This window comes from Notamacropus eugenii, chromosome 1 (genome assembly GCF_028372415.1).
Source record: "Notamacropus eugenii isolate mMacEug1 chromosome 1, mMacEug1.pri_v2, whole genome shotgun sequence".
In the NCBI taxonomy this organism is placed as follows: Eukaryota; Metazoa; Chordata; class Mammalia; order Diprotodontia; family Macropodidae; genus Notamacropus; species Notamacropus eugenii.
Window position 1 is genome coordinate 390334046 of NC_092872.1, and position 24398 is coordinate 390358443.

The window sequence follows — 24398 nt, forward strand, 5'->3', positions numbered from 1 at the left end:
GACTGGTTCATTAAAGAGATGATCAGTGAACACCTAGTAAAGGAAGTAACAATTACACACAGGCTTCACGGCATAATTAAAAGCCTGCTAAGTTAGTATGTAGCATAGAATGTTGTACATATAATTTACCTAACATTTTGCAGCATCTCCCACTATTATTGTGGAAAATTACCAAAATGCATAGTGGACATTCATACAGTTAGAAGGATTCAGAAATAGTCAAATGTCTAGAATCAAAGAGTACTTGTTAATGGTTCAGTGTCACCATGACTGGAGGTGTCCAGGGGAGGACCCCAGGAATCTGTCCTTGATACTATGCCATTTAACATTTTAATCAAATATTTGGATAAAAGCATATATGGTGTGGTCACAAAATTTTGGGATGGCACAAAACTGGAAGGGATAACTGGATAGGGTCTGAAAAAATCTTAAAAGAGTTGAGCACTAGAATGAATTTAATTAGATGAAATTCAATATAACTAAATGTCACCTCTGACATAACAATTCAAAGAATCAGCTTTGCAAGTACAGGATGGCAGAGGCATAGTTAGAAAGCAATTTATTTAAAAAAATATCTGGGGAGCTTAGTGGATGGCAGATTCAATATGAGTCAGTGTGTTTTGTGGCAACCAAAAATGCTAAGGCAATTTTGGAATGCAGCAATAATAAAAGATGATATTTATATAATGCTTACTATGTGTCAGGCACTGTGCTAAACACTTCACAAATATCTCATTTGGTCTTCACAACAACCCTGGGAGGTAGGCGTCATTATTATTTCAAATTTACAGATAAGGAAACTGAGACAGAGGTTGAATGACTTGCCCAGGATCACACAGTTAGTAAGAGTCTGAGACTGAATTTGAACTCATGTTTTCCTCACTCCAGGTTCAGTACTATATGCACTGAACCATTTAATTGAACATGCAAAGTTTCCAGGAGTGAAGATGAGATTCCTCCATACTCTGCCTCTAGTATTCTGTAGTACAGATGAGCCACATCTGTAGTACAGAATTCAATTCTGGCTGCCAATTTCTTTAAGACAGACATTGAGAAATTAAAGGGCATCCAGAGGATGGTAACAAGAATGGTGAGGGACTGGGGATGATTAGCTTGGAGAGAAGACTCAAGGGAGGGAGGGGGCACTATAGTTGGATTTGAAGGACTGTCATACAGAAGAGGGATGAAATATTTCTTTGTAGGATAGTAGTTGGATTCGACAGAGAGAGTGCTGGCTTTACACTGAGAGTATAGAGGTTCTAATCCCAGTTCTGCTCTTTACCTTAGACCTTTATCATGACCTTAGACAAGTCACTTTACTTCCCTTTACTGCTTCTGTGTAAAATGAGGGGGTTGGATTCAGTGATCTCTAATGTCCTTTTCAGCTCTAAACTTATGTCCTTATAATCCTATTACTCCCTGGAGAGCAGAGCCAGGAGCAATGGATGGAAACTGTGAAGATGCAATTTAAGATTGATGTCAAGAACTTGCTAATTAGAGTTATCTAAAATTGGATTGACTGCATTGGGGGTTGGTGGGTTCTCCCTCAATGAAGGTCTTTTAAATGGAGATTGGATTGGTTAAATCTGTTAAAGTGGATTTCTTTTTTAGGTAGGAGTTAGACTGGGTGATTGCTGAGATCCCTTCTAACTGCTAAATTCTATTAATATGATTCTGTATTCCGATTATTGCAATTAGTATCCTAAAGAGGGAGAGAAATTCTCTCTGTCCCAATTTACTAAGATGCATCCTTTAGCTTCGTTTGATGTGGCACCAACATTTTCACAGGTGCTGTTAAATGTATCATTGGCATGACAGTGTTTCTGGAGTGGGGTTTGTCAAACTTAATTGAATTCAACAAGGAACACCTTTTAAACATCTAAATATTCTGCTCTATACTGAGACCTGGATGCTCTCTGGTCTCTGTCTCGTGGAATCTTCAATCAGGTTTGACACAAGACAGGTGCACCTGAAAGGGATGCATAACCGTAGCAGGTAATATGTGAATCAAGAAGATAGCTGATGAGCATTGTTAAAGGAAATGGAGAGCAGAAGAGGCAGCCCTGAAGGAAGGGTAGGATTTGAAGAGGCTAACACAGCCTAGAGCAGAGTGTCTTGCACAGAAGTGTTTCATGCCATTTTCTTTTTCTAGGAAGAAAGAACCAGACCCTTCTTGGTCAGTTACTTTATCATGGGCATTATTGCTGTTCTTTCTAAGATTGTGAGACCTTGAGCCTGAAGCCCTTCACTGACACAGGACCAAAGTCATCCATCCATTTTAATGCAATTATCTATTCAGCTTAAGGAGTCCTCAAGATGAACTGGATAAGGGAAGTATTGGGCAGCATTACCGGACTTTGGAAATATACTCAATAAAAAGGTCTATTTGAAGTTGAGATCCCAGAATGATCAACAAACTAATCCTAGTCTCACAATTGCCTGACTGCTGACCCAGAGGCAGTGTGATGAAACGGGGCTTTATGTCAGAAGACATGTGTTCAAGCTTTGGTGTTGTCACTTCTTGGACCTGTGACCTTAGGCAATTTTTTCCCCTTGCTTTTTGAGCTTCGAGCTTCAGCTTTTCATCTACAAAATGACGGAATTGACTTAGGTAATAAGAGCTCACATTTATGAGGTGCTTTTAAGATTTATTTAAGTGAACACTCACAACAACTTTGAGAGTTGTTGTGAGTGTTAAAATATCCATTTTAAATAAAAGGAAAATAAGGCTTAGAGCAGTTAGGTTTTTAACCAGAGTCACATGGCTATGAAATAGTGGAGCAGGGTAACAAACTCAGCTCTGACTACCATCTGATCTCTTTCCATTACCTGATGATGCCTTATATGACTGACTTATTTCTAAGGTCCCTTCTATCCCTACAGTACATTGATTCTAAGAAATCCTCCTCCAAATTTCCTCCCTTTCAGTCTTCAGCCTCTTTTATTGGAATAAAATACAGGAGCAATTTAATCATTAACCAATGAAGAATGTCCGAGCAGAGTGCCTTCCGCGGAAGGACTGTGAGGATACCAGTTCACTGGACACACTGATTTATTGGATGTGCACAGATCTGTTCAAGGTAGCTCCAATGAGTCAACATAAATCACTGGGTGTTGTCTGAGCTTTTCACCCAATGAGATTTTTCTCTGAAGATCTATCCATTTCTTTTCTCCTTAGTAGTTGTGTTTACCCCCTTTTCCATAATAAAAAAAAGGAAGATCGAATACTGATAGAAGTTGCTCTATTGCTTTGGTAGTCACTTGGGGGAGGCAGGGTTGTGCAGTGAAAAAGAGCATTGGACTTAAAGTCACATCATGTATTTCAGAACTGACTGTTACTTCTAAATTGCTGTGTGATGATGGGAAAGTCACTGAATCTCTCTAGTCTTTAGTTTCCTTCTTTATTAAGTAAGAGCTCTGGACTCCCGTCTAACCTCTAAAGTACTTTTTAGCTCTAAAATCTCAAGATCCTGTGGCTTCATCAATTCAAAATAAAAATGCTATAGTATATTTTTATTCCTTTTAATTTATTTAGCATTTCATTTTCCCCCAATTGTATGTAAAGACAATTTTTAACATTCATTTTTAAAATTTCAAGTTCCAAGTTCTCTCCTTCTCTCTGTTCTTCCCTCCCTCACTGAAAAGGCAGGCAATTTTATGTAGATTATACATGTATAGGCATAAATATGCTATAATCTTGAATCCAAAATTCCTAACTGGGCAGGGATAATATGTTAGCTGAAACGGCCACCAAATTGTCCTATTTGTAGTTAGTCATACATGCAGTATGATATGGCCCATCACTGAAAAGTTCTCCCTGATCCCCAAAAGTAGCAACTGGTGACAATGCCTGGAAGCAATCAATTCGAATGACTTCTTGGGGGTTCAAGTATCATGAAATCCCCATTGTATATACGAAAACTTTGCAAGGGGAGGAGACCTACATAAATGTGTGAACACAGTAATTTCTGGAATTCAGTAATCACTGGTTGCTGTGCACAGACACCTGAAGGTGTGATAATTTATAAGACAAATCAGTTCTGAATGATATATGAATCTCAAAAGCTTTAAACCCAGAGACCTGGGCTCTAGTCCTAACTTTGCCACTAATTGCATTACCTCAGGAAATCAGAGAATTTTGGGCTCCTCCAACTTCTGCAGTTTTCAGAGTAAGGGATGATTCCATAGGATAGTGGAAAGAGCATCCGACTTTGTTATCAAAAGACTCTAGATTCCAGCTCTGTCATTGACAATTACTCCTAATAGGAACTTTGTCAAGTCACTTCACGTCAATGGATCTCAGGGTGCTCATCTACAAAATGGGAATAATACATTTGTTATCACCTACCTTACAGAGTTGTTCTAAAAGCACTCAAAATAAAAAAAAAACAACCAAACAAACCAAAAAAACCCACTACACATTTTGAGCTAATGATATTGCAGAATGAAGAATCAGAAACCCTATGAAGTTTGTAGATTTAGAGCTGGAAAGGACCATGGGATATGTAGTCCAGTGTCTGCATTTTATAGATTAAGAGACTACAGTTCAGACAGATTAATTGATTTGCTCATGGTCACCCAGCTAATATGCTAGAGACAGGGTTAGAATCTAAGCTTTCCTTACTGAAGGCCTGGCCTCCAGCCATCATTTTTATACTGCCTCTCAGTAAAGCAACTTGCCTATTATCAGAACAATCTGTCAATTTTGGTACCTGGGTCAAGTTATGCAAAATTTTTTTCCAAGATAAGTTTCACTGGTTGGGGCAAGAAAGATCACAGGATCATAGATTTACAATGGACCTCAGAGGGCAACTAGTCCATTTCCCTGAGTTTACAGGTGAAAGAAAAGGCTAGGAATGTTAAATGATTTGCCCAAGGTCACCCAGATAATAACAATCAGAAGTGGAATTTGAACCTAATATTGGAATCTGGTTTCTTTCAACTGTATAATTCTGCTTCATAAGATGTGTTGGGTGGAGGGACCTTGGGAAAGGATAGAGTCATAGACCCAGGAATACTAGTCCCCCTAGGTGGAGAGTCTGGGATCCTGAGAGACTGGCACCACTGCCTCTGGTACTGGGAAAGAGCTCACCTTAGGGTTAGAGTTGGGGTGAAGGGAGTACATGGAAGCACACCATTTGGTAGCTTCCCATTTTCACACAGTCTTCTTGCTAAGTGTTCTATGTTCAGTTGTTTCTATGTTATTGATGGAGTGTGAGTACTGATAGAAGCCTTCTAAATTTCAATGCCCTGGGGAAATGCTCTATTTGCCTACCACCCACCACCTATAGTGGCATGCTCAAGCTCATACAGCTAGTTTAGTGGCAGACCCTACTTCTCTCTATAAGTGGTACCATCTGCCTACTACATAAGAAGTCGTGAGGACCAACTCAGATGATATATGCAAAAACTTTTTTAGAAGTATCTTACAAATGTAAGATATTAATATTATTATCTCTTAATATGCATACCTGGGAACCCAGCCAATATCTCCTAGAGGTGAATAAGATTGATGATAAAATATCTCAAGGTGAGGTGTACTTTGGCATAGAAAATCACTACAAGAAGGTTTCCAGGACCTAAAGGGCAAATTTTGGGTGCTGTTTAAACAAATGGAAGTCTTAGAATCTGGTATACCAGAAAAGAAAAGTAGACTGTAAGTCAGAATTGTTGAGTTTAAGTTTTAGAGAGATCATTGTGGGTTTGGGAGGGTCAGCAAAAGTTTTCAGGGAGGTAGTGTGATAAAAGCTAGGGCCGTGAAAGATGAACAGAAATCAGGTCTATAGAGAGGAGAGTTTGGTATTCCAGATGGGGGCCATGGTATAAAGAAATCAAGCAACTAAGCAAGCAAGCATTTATAAAGTACCTCATATGTCAGACATTCTACTAAGTGCTGGAGATACAAAGACAAAAATGAATATGCACCTGAACTCAAGGAGACTGCATTTTAATGAGGGAGACTATATATGTATATATATACATATACATAAATATATATACAAAAGAAATATATAAGCATACAAGGAAACTTTATGGGTTTAGAGGAGGAGTCACATGTATGTATGTGTGTGTGCGCGCGCACGCTGCGTATAGTATGGGGTGGGGAAGGCTGGGAAGGGGTGAAGTTAGGGGCCGAGTGAGATCTGCAGCAGGGTGGGAACCAGAAAAGGCCTCTTGCAGAAGCAGACACCTGGGCCCAGTTGTGAATGAGCATGGTGAAGTAGAAAGAACGCTGAATTGAGAATTAGGAAATCTGGGTTCAAACCCTGGCTTTACCACCAAGTGTCTCCATGGCAGTCCTGGAGACCACGTAAATGGTCTCTAAGGCCCTTTTCTGCTTGGATATTGGATTATCCTATGAAATACCTGCTATGAACTCGATCTTCTCTATAGACCCTCACTTGGCCTCTATTCACATAGGAAAATAAACGAGTTCAGATTACTTTTTGTCTTAACACATGGCAAAAACTCAGCTCTTTTCGCTCAGTACCTACAATTGCTGTCATCTAGGACTCAGAGTTACACAAATAAAAGATAATAGTGACTGTGTTTTGGGTTTTTTTCCCCCTTTCTTTCCACCTGTGTCAGGAGTAGGTTGTGTACCTGACCAGGACCTATCTTTGATAGTTTATAGAAAGGAAGAAGTATCAGTCTTGAAAATTAAGTCCATTTTTTCTCTTGTCAGAAAGAGCTAAAATCCCACGCCACCTAAGCCTCCTCAAACTTCTGTCTGTCTCATGCATTTCCTTTCACCTCGGGTAATTTTTCTTCTCTGATTAACAACCTCATCTAAATAGATTGTCAACTGGCCGGCCCCTGTGATTGGGGAACGAACTCGAAAACTAAGAGAGACTGGTTTTGGGCTTCCCTCTGGCTCCCTCTGGCTCCCCCCATACACATCTACAATTCTCATTCCACTCCCTACAATAGCTTGGTTTCTGTCATTTCCTTCCGTCTAATCAATGGATCAGTCATTTGTCAGCTGAGCTACAGTAAGCTTTTACTCCATGTTATCCAGATTACATTTTGGTAAAGGGGGAGGGAGGGAGGGAGGGAGGAGAGGAAGGACATATGATCTGAAGGGAAGATGAATGCTTCTTGGGGAACAGGAGAGCAGGATGAGCCAATAATCTACTTCCTCCGAGGACTTGTCCTCTGAACCTGAAAAGCAGCTCCTACTCCATAGCTTATAGCGTAGAATCTTTGGAGCCAGAGTTTGACTGAGCCAGTCTGATGTCAAGCCTATTTTCTTCTCAACATCTCTTTCCTCTGGGGTTCTTTCCTCTATTTCATTCTGATCTAGCACTCATTTATTCATTCATTCATCGCAGCAACCTCTAGCACTGAGCACAGTCACCAAGATCCCAGTTTCTAAATTGGTTCATGCTCATGTTTCCCAAGAGGAGGCATTTCAAAGCGGTTATTTTGCTGCTTTCATTCTTCTAGTTCCTGTATGGAAGTTCTAAGTTGGAAAAACACTTATTTTGTTTCTTAATAAGTACCTTTATATGGTAATATACAGCTTACAAAGCACCTTTCTCACAGCCACCCTGTAAGGTATGCAGAGAGCATTATTGGTATCATTTATTATCATCATAAAACATTTAGTCTTATTAATATTAAAAATTAATAGCATAATAAGATTATCATCTTGTTAGTGTCTCCCAAGGTAAGCATTATTAGTATCATTTAAAGTCTTCAGTAATCTGGCTCCAGACTACTTTTCAGACATATTACATCCCTTTACAAACTCAACGGTCCAGCTACCCTGCTGTCCTTCACATAAAGCATGCCATCTTCTTCTTCTTCTTTGTGCTATTGCACGGGTTGCCACTTTGCCTGAAATTCACAGCCTCCCTATCTCCACCTTTTAAAAATTTAAGTTTCTTTCAAAGTTCAGTTCCAGTTTCCCAAACTGGCATTTCCAGATACTCTAGCCTCTAGCTAGAGCCTCCAGCTGCAACTCCTTTCCCCACAAAAAAGTCATCTTGTGTTTATCTTGTATTTCATTTGTATGAGAGACAAAATGGTACAAGAGAGAAAGATTTGTTCTTGGAGTCAAGAAGATCTAGGCTCAAGTTCCACCACTAACGCTGACTAAAATGTGACCCTGGGCAACTTATTTAACCTCCCAGTGCTCTAAGCAGCCCTTTAAGACAAGTTGCAGAGGAGATGCCAACATACACTGATAGAGGAAATTTCTATGCCTGAAAGTTTTGTGTACCATTTAAATGGCAAGTTCAGTTCCTATCCTTATTTTTAAAAAATTGAAATTTTAAATTAAAAAAATTGTTTCTCTGCGTATATTTTGTTTCTCCTAATAGAATGCAAACTGCTTGAGGAGACACTTTTGTTTCTATAATTATAACCCAGCTGCCTAGCACTGTGCCTGGCACATAGTAGGTGGTTAGTATGTTCTTATTGATTGGTCTTCATTTTACAGATCAATGAAGATGAGGAAATTGAAGCGCTGAAATGTTGAAATGATAAACCTACAGTCATATAGTTAATAATAAAAATTTGAACATAGGTCTTTTGATTCCAAGTCCAGGAATCAATCCATCAAAAAGCATTTACTAAGTACTTACTATGACTTTTTATGTCATTACTATAACTTCATTATTACCTTGTAATTTCCTTTACCTTCCTCAAATGCCTTGATTCCCCCTTCCCCATAGTGATTTTCCCAAATAATGCTTGTAAGAAAGAAAACAAAGTCTTTGGGCCCCGTTTAATTAGGCTTACAACAAATTCAAATTCATCAAGCATTTATTGAGTGTCTGCTTTGTGCAAGGCACTATGCTAATTATTGGAGATAGACGAAAAATGAAATTATTCTTGTCCTCAAGAATCTTTCATTCAATTGGTGATGAGAAAGGAGATACAATGAGATAAAGTCCAACAAATGAGTTTATGAATGAGAAATAGCAATTGGGAAAAATCAAGCAAAGCTTTGCATAAGAAGTGGCACCTGAGCTAAACATTCAAGTACAGAATTCTGTGAAGCACAAATGATAAAGAAGAATATTCTAGGGGAGCACCTTATGCAAAAGAATGGAGATGGGGAATAACATTTTTACTTTGGCGAATAATCTGTTTGTCTGGAACATAGAATACATAAAGGAGAACAATATAAAATGTCTTGAGAAATAAGTGGAAGCCAAATTGCGGAGGTCATTGACAATCAAGCTAAGGAGTTTATATTTTATCCTAAAGGGAGTCATTGACAATTTTTGAGTAGGGGAGTGATGTGGTCATGCCCATGTTTTAGGGATGTTAATTTGACAGCTATGTAGAAGATGAATTTGAGGAGGAAGAGAGTGGAAACAGAGATTGAAATCCAATTAGGAAACTGTTAAAATAATCCAAATCAGCAGTGATGAGGTCCTGGCTTAGAGATCGATGCTAGGAGGGCAGCTAGGTGGTGCAGTGGATAGAGCACCAGTGTATGAGTCTGGAGGACCTGAGTTCAAATCTCACCTTGGACACTTGATACTCACTAGCTGTGTGACTTTGAGCAAGTCACTTAACCCCAATTGCCTCATCCTGGGTCATCTCCAGTCATCCTGATGAACATCTGGTCACTGGATTCAGATGGCTCTAGAGGAGAAGTGAGGCTGGTGACCTGCACAGCCCTCCCTTACTCAAAACAAAGTCAAGTGCAAGTCACGTCATCATTTCTCTGATGGCATGGTCTTCTTTGGCAACAAAGGACGAACACACACATAGATGCTAGAGATGTTATGAAACTAGAAACGATAAGATTGAGATACTAAAAGGAGATGGAGTGAGAGAAAGGGAAAAATCAAGAATGACTCTGAGATTGTGATCTTCAGCTACTGGAAGGATGGTGGTGCTCTAAACAAATCTAAATGCTTGAAGGGTGGGTTTGGGGGAAGGAATACAATGTCTTCTGTTTTGACATGGCTATAGCATAACTAAATGGAAATGTTTCTTCCCTTATCATGGAAAATTGTGTGTGTGTGTGTGTGTGTGTGTGTGTGTTTGTAGAACATCCAAGTGTAACAGTGACCACCCATGGAGCATACAGAAAGTTGGGTCTTTACCCTAGCCACTTCTGGTAATGTGTTTGGACTGTGGCGCTTTTCATGGAGTTCTGGGTCATGTGTGTTGGACAGAAGTGGCCAGTGCAAAGCTCTCTTCACATAAATGTGTTATTGTGAAGCTGATAAGCTCCTGTCTTCAAGAGTGTGTGATATATGATACATAGAAGTGACTAGAGTCTTGCTGATGTGGCAGCACGGTGGCCACCAGAATCCCTTGTTTGTCCTAGAATTTGGAGAATGAGAGCTAATATGAGATTTCTTGAGAAGGGATCTGTGATGAGTATATGGGAACTCTGTGTAGATGTTGGAACAAGTATTAGTCACTACCCATTGACTTGGATGAATCTTACTCATTATCTGTTACTTATTACCAATGAGACCTTGGAAGAAATCACATTACCTCTCTGGGCCTCAGTTTCCTCATCTGTGAACTGAAGGTTTTGGTCTAAAAATACCTCTACTGTTCCTTCCAACTCTAAACTTAAGATCCCATAATAATAATGTGGAGCATTTATGTAGGACATTAAGGTTTATAGAATGCTATCTCATTTGCTCATCTTAACAATCCTGTGAAATAAATGCTATTCTTATCTCTATTTTACAGATGAGGAAATTGAGTTTCTGGTAGGTTAAGTCATTTGGCCAGTGGTAATGCAACTAGTATCTGAGACAGAATTTGAACTTGGGACTTCCAAACCCCAAGTCCAGAGCTCTAACTGCTATACCACCCAGCTTTTCCTATAGTATATCCATTTTTCTGTGTCCAGAATAGGGAAGTTTTAGCATAAGATTTCATGACTCTATACCTGGATAATTTTTGTACTCCATAAATTGGCTGCATGTCTTGCCTCTTCCTATTGATTTCTAGTTAAAGTCTTCAAGAACCCTATGTCTAGCTCAATTATTCCCCGGGAGAGCTGGGGATATCCCCACGAGATTTGTGCAGTCGAATGGCAGAGAGATAGAAAATAAACTAGACTCCCCTTCCACATTGGCTAGCCTAGCCATTGGCAAAGTTCCAAAGAACCCCAGAGTTCTGACCTGCCTGCTTCCTACTTGGAGCCATGTTTCCTTACACTTATCCCATTACCAGCCAGCAGGGAATAAGTCACCGCAGGGGGCTTTTCAATAAATTAGAGAGACTTGCATGATTCCCTGCTGTTGCACAAGGAACTATTTTTTGCTGTTGCAAATTGGTTAAAGAATGTGATTTTCCTACGTCAGTTCACACTGAATTATTTGACAACAAGGTTATTAGTTTGAGTAGGATTTGGTTTGCTCACAATGAAATGGGGACTGGGGGTATAGGTTAGAATTGGAGGCATTTACAGTTAGGGTTACATTCAGTGCTGGGAAACGAGCTGGGATACCTAGGTTCTGGTATTAGTTTCAAGTCCTAATTCTATTACTAGCCAGCTGTGTGACTGGATATGGGTTGGCCAAGGGGTCCCTTTCAGATCTACATCTGTGGTGTTATGACCTTATAACTTGATGTAATTCACTTCGTCCTTTGTCTTTTCTGTAACAGGAATGAGAGGTACCATGGTTTAGTGGCTATAGGACTGGCTATGGAGTCAGGAACACCCAATACTAAGTCCTGCCTTTGACATATGAAAGAAGCTGTGTGTCCATGGGCCAGTCATTTAAGGTCTACGAGACCTAGTTATTGTTGTTCAGTCATTTTCAGTCATGTCTGACTGTTTGTGATCCCATTTGGGGTTTTCTTGGCAAAGATACTAGAATGGTTTGCCATTTCCTTCTCTAGCTCATTTTGTAGATGAGAAAACTGAGGTAAATAGGGTGAAGTGACTTGTCCAGGATCACAAAGTGTCTGAGGCCAGATCTGAACTGAGGAAGGGAACTCTTGATGACTCTAGGCCCTGTACTCTATCCACTGTGCTACCTAGATATCCCAAAGAGACCTAGACAGTCTATGTTGTAACAAGTAGCAAATTCGCATCAGGTAAAGGAATTTCCACACTATAAGGTCCCTATGCTGATGATTTCAGCGTTATCAGATTAGATAGAGTAGGGCCAACTTTTCATTTTGTCAGAAGTAGTTTTGTGTAGTGAAATGGGCACTAGAATAGGACTAGGCTCTGGACCTAGTCCCAAGTACAGTACATTCTCTGGGATCATGCTCTGATACCTGCACTTGGACTAGCAGGCTGGTGCCCCAGATTTCAGCTGGTTACTACTGTTCATGGGTAGATTTTCTAATACTGTTGCTCATGAACTACTCATTCATGTCTTCCCTCTAATGATTATCAATTCATTTAATTAGCCACCTGACTTAATTAGCTGTTAGAAAAGGGATATTTAGCAAGAACTTTTGGTACAAAACATCTCCCTCCTCCCCAAGTCAGGGACATCCTCTACTACAATTACATAGAATACAGAGGAAAGTGAGATCAAGCTAGGAGCACATGATATGGCAAAGAGGGTAGCTCACAGCTCCTGGGAGTCCCTTTTGCTGAAAGTCTTTTTTTCCCCTCTTGTTGGGCCCTGAGGAAAGGTATAATGTAATTTTCTGCTGGGCTCCTCACAGTGTTCTGAAGCTACCTTTGCTCACTGTGTCTAATTTATTCTTAGCTCACAAACTCTTTTTGGAACATTCCCAGGACACCAAAAGGAAGTCTAAGACTTCTAGACCTTTAGAAATTCAAAAGGTTTTCCTCTGGTCAAGGGAGAAAGGGTGGGGATAGTGCCCACCTCCACCTCACTCTAAGCAATTTCCTTTTTGGGGATTGGTTGGAATGGTTTCTTCCACTGAGCTGGTCAGTGGATTTCAAATTGGTACCCTTAACTCATCAGTCGTAACTGGGACTCTTCAGTCAATCCCAATATACCGCCTGTGTAGAATGATCTTTTCATTCCATTCAATGGCTAGAAGCATTCTCCTCCCCAAACTTATTAACTGAGTTGTTCTCATTTAGTTCAATGTCCTTGATTGATTGATTGAGAGGTGTTCTCATCTTAGAAAATCTGAGGCATAGAGAATTTTTAAAATTTCTTTAAGTGAGCCGGAGCAATTAATTGATTGATTCATTCGGTCCCTGCCCTTATTTAAGGGTCAACTCTAGAAAGAAATTACTGTGTGGTCTTTCCAACTCACTTTACCTCTCTAGATCTCTATTTTCTTTTTTCATAACACAGAAATTATAAATAACAACTCTTCTGTAATAGCAAGGTTGTTTCATGAAGATGAATGTGGCAGATAAATAGATACGAAGGTATCTTAGCAGTAAAAGTAGTACTTAAATGGAAGAGAGTCCCATGATTATCCTTCTGTGACAGGGATTTAAGACAATCAACCTGGCTGAACTTCATTACTCAGGGTTGAATTCTGCCGTGCAAAATCAAGCCCAGAGAAACCTTTCCAGCCTCTCTTCAATATAAACATGGTCAGGCTTCATGCAGAGTAATCGGGATTAGTCATTCAGTAACCTACAGTCAAATTCTATTTTCTTATCAAGAGAAAACAGTCCTGTACAATTGGCTGGCATGACTCCTCTTCTCTCCCCTCTCTCCCAGCTGCCATTTAAAATTCCTATAATAACAGAATAGTAAGAGAGTACTGTACACGTTTCATTTGGTATGCAAAGGTCAGTGCAATGGAAGGAGCACAGGGACAAGACTTAGAAGACTGTATTCTTATTGTGGCTCTGCTGTGAGTTCCCTGTGTCACTCCACAAGTCACTTCAGTTGTCCCCATCTGTAAAATGAAGTGGCTATAGCAAACAATTTCATAGGACTGTAGCTTTGGGACTTTCATAGGTGTACAGTTTTTCTGGCAGGGACCATAGACACCATCTAGTCCAGCCCTTTTATTTTACCCCCTGAGAGGTCAAATGACTTGCCCCAGAACACACAAATCAAGTTCCAGAGTCAGGATTTGAACTCAGATCCTCTGACTACTAGTTCAGCATAATTTCCCCAAAGTTCCATTCATTTTTTCTAGTCTACACTTTCATGAAGCTCTGCCTATATGACTTGTATAGCTTTGGCTATCACTTAGCCTCAATTCCCTCTTTTGTAAAATGACAGAATAGGTTTAGATGATTCCTGAGGTCCCTTCCAATTTGGGATTTAATAACCTGTGGGCCAGTCTGCCAGTGCTTGTGTGCACAGGAAAGAAATGAAACTAGTTTTCTTTTTCCATTTCCTTTTGCTTTTTGTCTTTCATTCTTTTTCTGCTATCATCATTATTATTATTTTTTCCATTCCCCTATCCCCTCTCTGCCTTAAATGGCTGTGAGATAGACTTCAACTATATTTTTTATTCTTCTATGGGAAGAGCTTATGCTTGAGCATCAGGAGATCTAAACTCTTGTCCTATTTCCTCAACTAAATGGATAGATGACTTTCTCAACTCTGGGACTTAGTTTCCTTCTTTGCAAAATGTTGTTCGATTATACTCTAACAAGTTCTTTTGTGTGTGTGTGTGTCACTGATCCTTCAGATACTCTGGTAAAATCTATAAACCCTTTCTAAGAATAATGTTTTTCAAATACATGAAATAAAACATACAGGATTACAAAGAAAACCAATTATATGGAAATACAATATCTATCTATCTATCTATCATCTATCTATCTATCTATCTATCTTTAAGTTCAGTTAAATACTCTTAGATTAGATAATCTCCCTGGGGTCACTTTCAGATGGAATATTTTGTGATTCAAAGACAGGCATTTCATTTTCCCTGAAGCTTCATTTCCAGACCTCCTGATAGCTATGCATCAAAGATTAGAAGGTGATGGCCAAATTATACAGATTTGACTAAATCTGTGGTTAGCAGCCTGATGGATTTTTTTCTCCCCTCAGAAAGCTATACATTTTCACGGTAACCACACCTCTGGCAGCTAGTGTTTGAGTTCAGTTTTTTTTTTTTTAAAGCCCTCAGAAATCAAGCAAGAGAACACATCCACACATCCACATGAGTCCTGATTTTCTCCCACTGCAGTCATATTTCACCAAGTGGATGTTTCCTCAGCTAGTCAGTGGCTTGTATGACGTATGACACCCAGACTGGGGAGTTCATTTTGTCCCTAGGGCACTGAAGGCATGTAACTGGACAGGCCATGCATTTTTCTACAAGTGTGTCTTTTCCTTAAAAACCATCTCCTATTGAGGAGAGATGCTATTTTGGCAAAGTCAGTTTATTTCAAGGACAGAAGATAGGAACACTGAGATCTCAATACAGTTGAATTATGGATCATGGATTTAAATCTGGGAGGAACTTTAGAGGTCATTTAGTCATTTTACAGATAAAAAACACTAAGCTATAGAGTCTTAGCAATTTGCACAAGGATTTAAACCTTTGACTCCTAGTCCGCTGACTCCAAATTTCCGTTTCCACTTTTCTACGCTGTCTAACCATGCTTACTTCCTAGAAACTGTGTATATGAATACTAAACACTGTCCCACATACCTGGAATGCTCTCTCTTCTCATCTCTACCTCCTGGATTGCATGAAATCTCAGCTAAAGTCCTATGCAAGAAGCCTTTCCTAGTCCTTTATCCTCTACCTTGCCTCTGACATTATCCCTGTTTTATCTTGTACTTATCTTGTTTGTACATAGTGAATTGTGTGTTGTCTCCTCTATTAGACCATGAACTCCTTGAGTTTTTTGCCTTTCTTTGTATCTTCAGTGTTTAGCACAGTGCCTGGCACATAGGTGTTAGTTGATTGATGGTCCCTTCTTAAAGGAAAAGGGCAGCCCAGATTATTCTACCTCTGAGTTTAACAAAGAAGGCACCAAGATGAAAGGAGCAAACTACTAAAGAGCAGGAAAGACGGTTAAGAAATAAAAAAAAAGATGTTAATTATTTGGCCTCTTCTAAGTGAGGACATAAGTTCTGGTGAATGGAATATGTTTTTTTCTTTCCCCCAAGAAATTTCCAAATGAAAACTGATCAGATTTGGGAAAGGAAAGAAAGCAAAATCCTACTTAGCATACTAATACATTACTGTTCATTCTGTTGTTTATGACATGTTTTTTGTTGCTATCCACTCAAAAACTCTCTTTAGAGCATGGGGCAAATATTACCTTTGGGAACTTTCTTGATTTTGCTGCTATGCTAATGGATTGCACTGCTGTGGAAGCACTCCTGTGACTTGGGAAAGCTCCTTTTCCTCTGAGTCACAGTAAAACGAGGCAGTTGGGTTAGATGATCTTTAAAGGATCTATCAATTTTATCATTGTCTTCTGTGTCCTGAGGATCCTTACTGCTTTGACTGAAATCAAGATAGTGAGGAAATGACCTAGTGTTGTCCAGCATCATTTAGCCTCCAAGTGAGTTCAGATAAGGAGGAGATCCATGTGGGCTGGAGGCTTAAGGCTGCAGTTAGTTGCCAGATCAGTGCTCAGGAGAAACACTCTCCACAGAATGTTAAGTTGGAGTTTGCAGTGTAGAAGGTCAGGAAGAACAGTTAAATCTAGAACACCCTTTCCCTTCCATCCAACACATCTCAGACCTTCTGGTCATCCCTCTGGATGGAACAGAGCTACACTTTGGACATGTGAATACCAGGAAAAGTGACAATGGCTTTGAGAGAATGACCCAGTTTTCAAAATGGGTTATCAACTTATCGTATTAAAGAATGTCTTAGGACTTGCAGTTTTTTCCACAGAACTATTTGCCAGAAAGCCTCATGCATTTATTTATTTTACACATTACCTATTCTAAGAGAAAAATGAGAGAATAAAAGGGGAATAGGGGAAAAAAATCAATACTTCAAGAATTCATGATTTCATCAGTATGAATATTCTCCCCACAGTAAAGTCATAATCCCTTCTCACCCTACTAGGTGGTCCTAGGGATTTACTAACTGGAAAACAGCAACAAAAGGCTGAAACAAAACAAACAGAACTCCAAACCCCAATAGAAACAAAATGCGTGATCTCCTGTTAAACTTGGAGATAAATCAGTGGTTGGGAATAGACAAAAAACCAGGCTTATTGCAAAATCCTGAGCTGACTTTCATGGGAAGGGCAGTGTAATTAGAAGGGATCCCCTCTATCTTGTAATGACGATGTCATGTACCATTTCTGCCATGAAATCCTCCTGGAAAACGTAAGCCCATGGTGCTTTCTTCTCTTTCTGATTTATTGTAGCAATCATTGTTATTTGAAGGATTTAAAGCCAGAAAGGACCTTAGAGAAAATCTAAGTTCCTAATCCCCTTACTTAACAGATAAAGATACTGAGACCCAGAGAGATGAAAGGATTTGCTCAAGGTTATACATTTAGTAAAGGACAGGGCCAGAATTTGAACTCAGGTGCTTTGATTCCAAATCTGGGTATCATGAATCCATTGATTTTTATTTACTGGCAGTCAAACCCCTCCCCGCCCCGCCCCCCCCCCCCCCCCCCCCATTCTGTAAGCACTGGGTCCATGTGGAGTTCTTATATTCTCTCTTTTATTCTAAGGAGATAACAGGAAGCTTGCACATTAAATGGTATAGGATCTAATGAAAGTTTACTCATCATTGCTCTCCCAAAACTGGTGTCATTACACCGCTGGGTACTTTTGTCTAGAATCCTCTGTACAGGCTCTCAGGAGTCTATGTACAATAAGGCATACCAGCCTCCACACCTGCTGTAGCCCTCACTCAAGTGTCATAATCCTTCCAACCGTGCCTCTGTCCTATGCACAAGCTCATTTCTTCCACTCTACACTCTGTCCATTCCCTCCTTCTGCTTCATTCTAGACTTTATATAGCCCCTCCTCACTCCTCACCCACTCGCCAATTGTTCCACACATTAGGTTTTACAGATAAGTATTCTTTTTGACCACCACATCTTCATGAACACTAGTGTCCAGAATGGATCTTGATGCTTCCCAAGCAGTATGCTATTAATATCAGGGGGCCTCACCAAAGCTCTCAAACTCTAATACCAGTGTCCTTTCCTCCATACCGTATTGCTTTCATTAGTACTTTCCATTGAAAAGTATGTTCCATTCAAAGACATTTCAGACTCCTTTTGTTTTGGGAAATAATGTACTATATCGGAGAAAGCCCAGAAACTGAGTTAGAAGAACTGGATTTGAATCCTGGTTTTGTAATTTCCTAGCCTGTATGACTGATTGGTCACATAAGGTATTATAATAATGATCATATATATATATGTGTATGTGTGTGTACATATGTATACATATACATAAACACAATACATACATACATAATATCTATATATAGACGATATAATAGACATACAATACCATTCTCTCTCTCTCTCTCTCTCTCTCTCTCTCTCTCTCTCTCTATATATATATATATATATATATATATATACATATATATAAAATTTTATCTATTGATCTATTTATCTCTCTCTGTAGCTAACTGTCATCTCTCAATATAATATCACTCTGTTTACAGATGCTGGCATAGCTCAAGAGCAGAATCCTGGCATCCTAAGACATAAGTCTTAGGAAATTTCCTGGATCACTAAAGGGTTAAATATCTGTATCAGCAAGCACTCCTGACATACATAGGTGGGCCTGCTGCACAGGTTCTTAGACCTGCTTTTAAAAGGAAAGCAACTTTTGAGGAGTCAACAATTTACTTTAATCAAGCACACATATCATTCACTTAGTTCAGGGGAAAAAATCAGCATCCTGAACTTCAGAGAAAATACAGAGAAATAAAGATCAAAGACAGGGCTTTCAACTGTCTGACCATAAGCATTGCCTTCATAGTTACCAGAGAGAGAAGCACCAGCATCTGGGTTTTCAAAGCTGGGGGTCTCCTTAGTGGCTTCCCAGAGTCTTATCTGGCACACAAACATTCTTCCAAAAACTAAACCCCCAAACAAAAACCCCCTGACTCAGTGACTTAATAGAAATTAACAAAAGGTGTGGGCCTCCCCTTATCAAGTTTCCCTTAATGGGAAGGCCCATTAAGGGGTGGGGAAGATAATTAATTCTCATTAGCGTTACAATATCTTGCCCTGGTTCACAGAGAGACAGTATGTGTTAGAAGGGCAGCTTGAATTCAAGTCTTTCTGACCCTGGGGCAGACTATTCCTTATAAGAAGCTGAGTCTCACATTCCACATGATGCATGCTGAATCAATGCATGGATGGATGGAATAGATGAGTGAATGTATATCATATCGAGGCACATATTAGATACCACCAGAATCCTTTGTTCCTAGGAGGACACTCTCTGCATCCAGAGAAAGAAATAATAAATAGAAGTATGTATAGAATGCTTTTACATATTTGTGTTTTAATGGTAGTCATTTCTAGTGCAGGGAGGGAGGAAGGAAAAAAAGAAAAAAAAGGAAAAAAAGTTACATAACAACTTTATTATATATTTAAAAAGAATAGCAAGTTGTACATAATAGATTTGCAGTTTCATGCATAATCCTCTTTTCCCCCCTCTTATATTGCCATGCTATGGAAATGCTTGTTTTATTAAGTACAAAATAAAATAAATAAAATTTTAAAAATAAAATTCTCTTTAAAAATCAACTCAGGTTTACCTTCTACATGTTATCTTCTCTGTTTCTTCCAGCTGCTAGTCCCTCCCCCAATACCTTGTATTTATTTTCTATAGAGTTATCTACGTACATATTGTCTTCTCAATAGAATGCAAGGTTCTTGAGGACTAGGACTATTTCAAATTTTTTTTTTTGTATTCCCAGAGCCTTACACAGTCCCTGGCATATAATATTTGCTTAATAAATACTGTTTTGTTTTTTTTGTTGTTGTTGTTAATCAAGAACCTTTTTAAATTTTCTGAGACCTTAGAGTAGGAAAAAAACAACCACACAGAAGTCATACACTCAGCTAAAAGGTACCCCAGTTAGTGCTTTTTTCAGTTTAATTTTGTTTTTCCCTCTCTCTTGCTATTTTCCCTACAAACTTGGGTGTTTTTCAGGTCACTGAAGTTAATGACTGTGCATCAAAAAGGCAGTGTGTTACTAGGGGTCAGAGAAAGAGGAATATGGTTTCTCATTCAAAGTTTATTGCACTGTGTGTTGGAAGAGGCATAGAACTAGGAATTAAGAGTCCTCACTTCTAGTGCTGACTTGACCTTCAGCTAGCTGGGTAACCTTAAGCAAGTCAATTTTCTTCTCTACCCTCAGTTCCTTCTGTAAAATGATGCTGTATGACATTATCCCTAATATCCTTTACAATTTTAGAAATGATTTGTTCATGTATAACTTTTAGGCTTCACTCATATTGAAAAATCACTCAGAATCAGCTAAGAAGTCCTATATGATAAAATTAGAAACAACCAATAGTCAATAGACAAAAAAGCCTTCTTCTTTTCATATGTTCATATGAACGATACCTCCACCTGGCACGCAGCAAGCATATTTGGTAATGGGAAAATCACCCAGGCTTGTTCCCTCTCTCCTAACGAAGGAATTGTGGTCCTCCTGAGAGCATAGGCAGAGTGTGACAGCACACACTGTGGAGAGCATTCCAATTGTCCCCTGACCTGGAGAAGAAGGTTGAAAGGGAATGTTCCCCAGGTGTGATGGCACATGAGTAGATGCTCTTTGCAAGGAAGTTTACTCAAAGAACATTGTCCTAGAGAAAGTTCATTTCTGAGCATGAGGATGGAGTTCAGATGGAAATAGTAGGACAAGTAATTATTCCGCTATTATTATTATTATTATTAGTAGTAGTAGTAGTAGTAGTAGTAGTAGCAGCAGCAGCAGCAGTAGGAGTAGTAGCATATTGAATGTTCTCTGGACTATTGCTCAGGTAGGTAAAATAATGGCTTTCTGTAACTGAATACAAATATTGGGAGGTAAGCTCATCTATAGATTTAAAATATCTTTGGGATAGATATTTTGTCCTGTTTCAACAGAGTTTTAAATTTCTTTTTGGCCTCTATATTTTGAAAGCTTTTCACTTTACTTAGTTTGGAGATTATGAACAATCAATGTGTTGACATCTATTTAAAAGTCAAAGTTTTATGGATCAATGTCATTAGCAATAATTATATTATTATAAATATATAATAATATATCGTGAATATATTATGTATTAAATATACTTATATGTTATATAATATACTAATATAGGCTATAATATATTTACATATATTTATCATATAATACATAATTTTAATATTATGTAATTATATTACTATAATTTTTCATGGTTATTATTATACATTTAAATGTCATTATATAACAGTTAAAACATTTTCCTCTCAACATTGTGAGGTAGATGCTGAGTACTTCAAAGGATCTGTGATTGATTTCTCCTATATGAGCACTCCCTTTACTAACCTATCACTTTTATGCCTTAAGGTATGAATTCATGAAAAGCTGTTATCAAAATAAAACACTTAGAACAGTCTTCTTATAGTTGACCCTCTTTACAATTATCTAGGCTGGACTTTGGAAGACAGAAAGAGTTGCTAGATGGATATACAAAGTCACTTCAGCTGGCAGGGTATACCAGAGCTCAGGATGATGCTTTGGCTTTTGAGAACTCAGTATGGTTATCTCCATATTATAATGCGGCGTTGTACAGATGGGGCAGTTCTACCTGTTTTTATTTTATAGAAGAGAGAGTTGAAGCTTAAGGATTAAGTGACTTGTCCAAGGTCACACAGAAAATAGTTGCGTGTGTTCATCCTTCATTGCCGAAGAAGACTATGCCATCAAGGAAATAATGACATGACTTGAACTTGACTTTGTTTTGAGTGAGGGAGGGCTGTGCAGGTCACCAGCCTCAGTTCTCCTCCAGAGCCATCTGAATCCAGTAACCAGATATTCATCAGGATGACTGGAGATGACCTAGGATGAGGCAATTGGGATTAAGTGACTTGCCCAAGGTCACACAGCTTGTGAGTGTCAAGTGTCTGAGGTGAGATTTGAACTCAGGTCCTCCTGACTCCTGCACTGGAGCTCTATCCACTGCACCACCTAGCTACCCCCACACAGAAAATAAATGGCAGACCAAGGTCATCTTTCTAGTACTTTTCATACTCCATCATTTTTGTTTGAAAAATGAGACATACTATACAATTGTGAAGAATTATCCTACAATATCTCTGAGTTGCATCTCTGAAAACTAGGTTGTCAATGCAGTAAATAGAAGTTGAATTAAAATTTAAGACTTGCTAGCAAAAAATTTTGACTTGTTACTTTTTGAATACTCATGTGTTTCAGTGTTAGAAGTAACTTTGGATGTTATCAAGTCCAACCCTCCCCCACCCTCCATTTTGCAGATGAAGACACTGAGGCTTGGGGAGGTTGGAGACATCTATCTGGAGAGTCTGGATTTAAACCCAGTTTGCTAACTTTAAATCTAATGCTTCTCTGTTACACATACTGCCTCTGCTACCATTGTTATCCGAGAGGTGTAAACTGAAAAGAGGGGCAATCTGCTTAGGCTGATTTTGAATGAGAGAGAGAGCAGACCATTATGGTTGTTAAGGTGTACAATACAGGAGTTGCATGGGATAGAGATAATTGTTCTGCTTAAAAAGTCCTTGAAGAATGACCCAGAAAATTATCCCCATCACCCACTGGAAGGCAATTATTTTTCCTTCATTTGTTTTCAGATGTAAAAGCAATGGAGATGGACACTTGACTTTGTGCCTTTCAAAATGTCATGTAAGAAAAGGCTACTTGGTAATGGACTACCTGAATTGAGAATTGGGTTGGGAACCTTGCCTCCCTCCATTTTTGTCATGACCATTTTCCTTGGCACCCTTGATGTATGGGAAAAGATAATTCGGAATCTCTGGGCTCTCTCAGAGGGAGTGCTGCTGCTAGAATTTTTCAGAGAGTAACACAGATGCACAGAGTTTATATCTCTGTGTGTGTATATATGTGTGTGTAGAGTTGACACACGGTTAGCATGACACTCACCAAACAAAAGCTGAAATCCTCTAAAGAAAATAACCTATTTAAAAGCAATCAGATAGAAGAAAATAATAATCTACTTTGGTCTTTTTCTGAATTGGTTTCTTTCTCCTTTTCTGGTCATTTTCTGTTATCATATCCCCAATATCTACTATAGTTCTTTGAACATATTAGGGATTTAATAAACTTTTATTGACATAGATTAAACTTTTCTCCTTCTTCTTGATCTTCCCATAAACCAAGGTTTTATTTTATTTTTTTAGGCTATAACATCTCAACTAATCATAAACCCCTGCCTAAAAATATGACCTTCTAAAATGACTCATGCATGGCATAGTAGAATCATATTATAGATAAATAGATGACAGGTAGATAAAGCATTTATTAAACATTTATTATATTTCTGGCACTGTATTTGCTAAGTACTGGGCATTGGGCAACTTCACACTTTTCATTCTCAAGGAGCTTACATACTAATGGGGGAAGAGGAGTTGGAGAGGTCCTGGGAATAGTTGAGGTAGGAGTGAAGTGGATATGACTGGGCTCCTCCATGAAATGGTAGTTCAAACTGGAGACTCACTAACACTGAGTGGGCTTCAGAATGGAAGAGTGCTGGTAAGGAGGCAGAGAAATCTAGAGTGAGTTGAGTTTGGAAAAGCATTAAACAACTGTGGATTTTTCAGCAGAGGGTTACCAAGATGGTGAAGAGACTGAAGATCATGTCAAATGATAATAAATTAAGGAATTGGGGAAAAAATTTCTGTTATATGGGATAGCTCCCTGTAGGGAGAAGAAAAGAGACAGGAGGAAATCAAGGCGATATAAACATAAAACATGTCTGTAAAATTTATTTTAACGTAAATAAGCAAATTAACTTGGGATATTTAACAAAGAGAAAAGAAGACTTAGGGGAACAATGGAGATTTTTTAAAGTAGTTTATTGTTTGTCATTTGGAAGGGAGATTAGATTTATGATAAGATCAGAGACCTAGAACTGGTGAATTCCAACCCCCTTATTTCACAGATGAGGAAACTGAGAGCCAGAGAGGTTAACGACCTTGCCCAAGGTGTCACAGCTGTTAGATGGAGGAGGTGGGATTTGAATTCAAGTTCTATAACTATACAAGTTCCCACTCTTCCCACTGCACCATAATACTTATTCTGTCCAGACTCAGGAAATAGATCTAGGAACAAGAGGTAGAAGCTACAGAGAGGCATATTTCAGCTCCTAGTAAAGAAAGAAAAAACAAAACAAAACAACCAACCTCCCTAACAATAAATCTGTATAAAAGGAGAATGGTCTTCCTTGGCAGGTAGTAGATAATCACACTGACTCCCTCCTCCATGTAGAGGCAGTCTACAGTCTGGGTCTCTGGCATATGGTAAAAGGCATTCCTATGTATGTACTGGTGGAATTAGATGGCTTCTGAGGTCCCTTTCCACTCTGGGATCCTCTGATTCTGAGACCAATGAGCTAACAC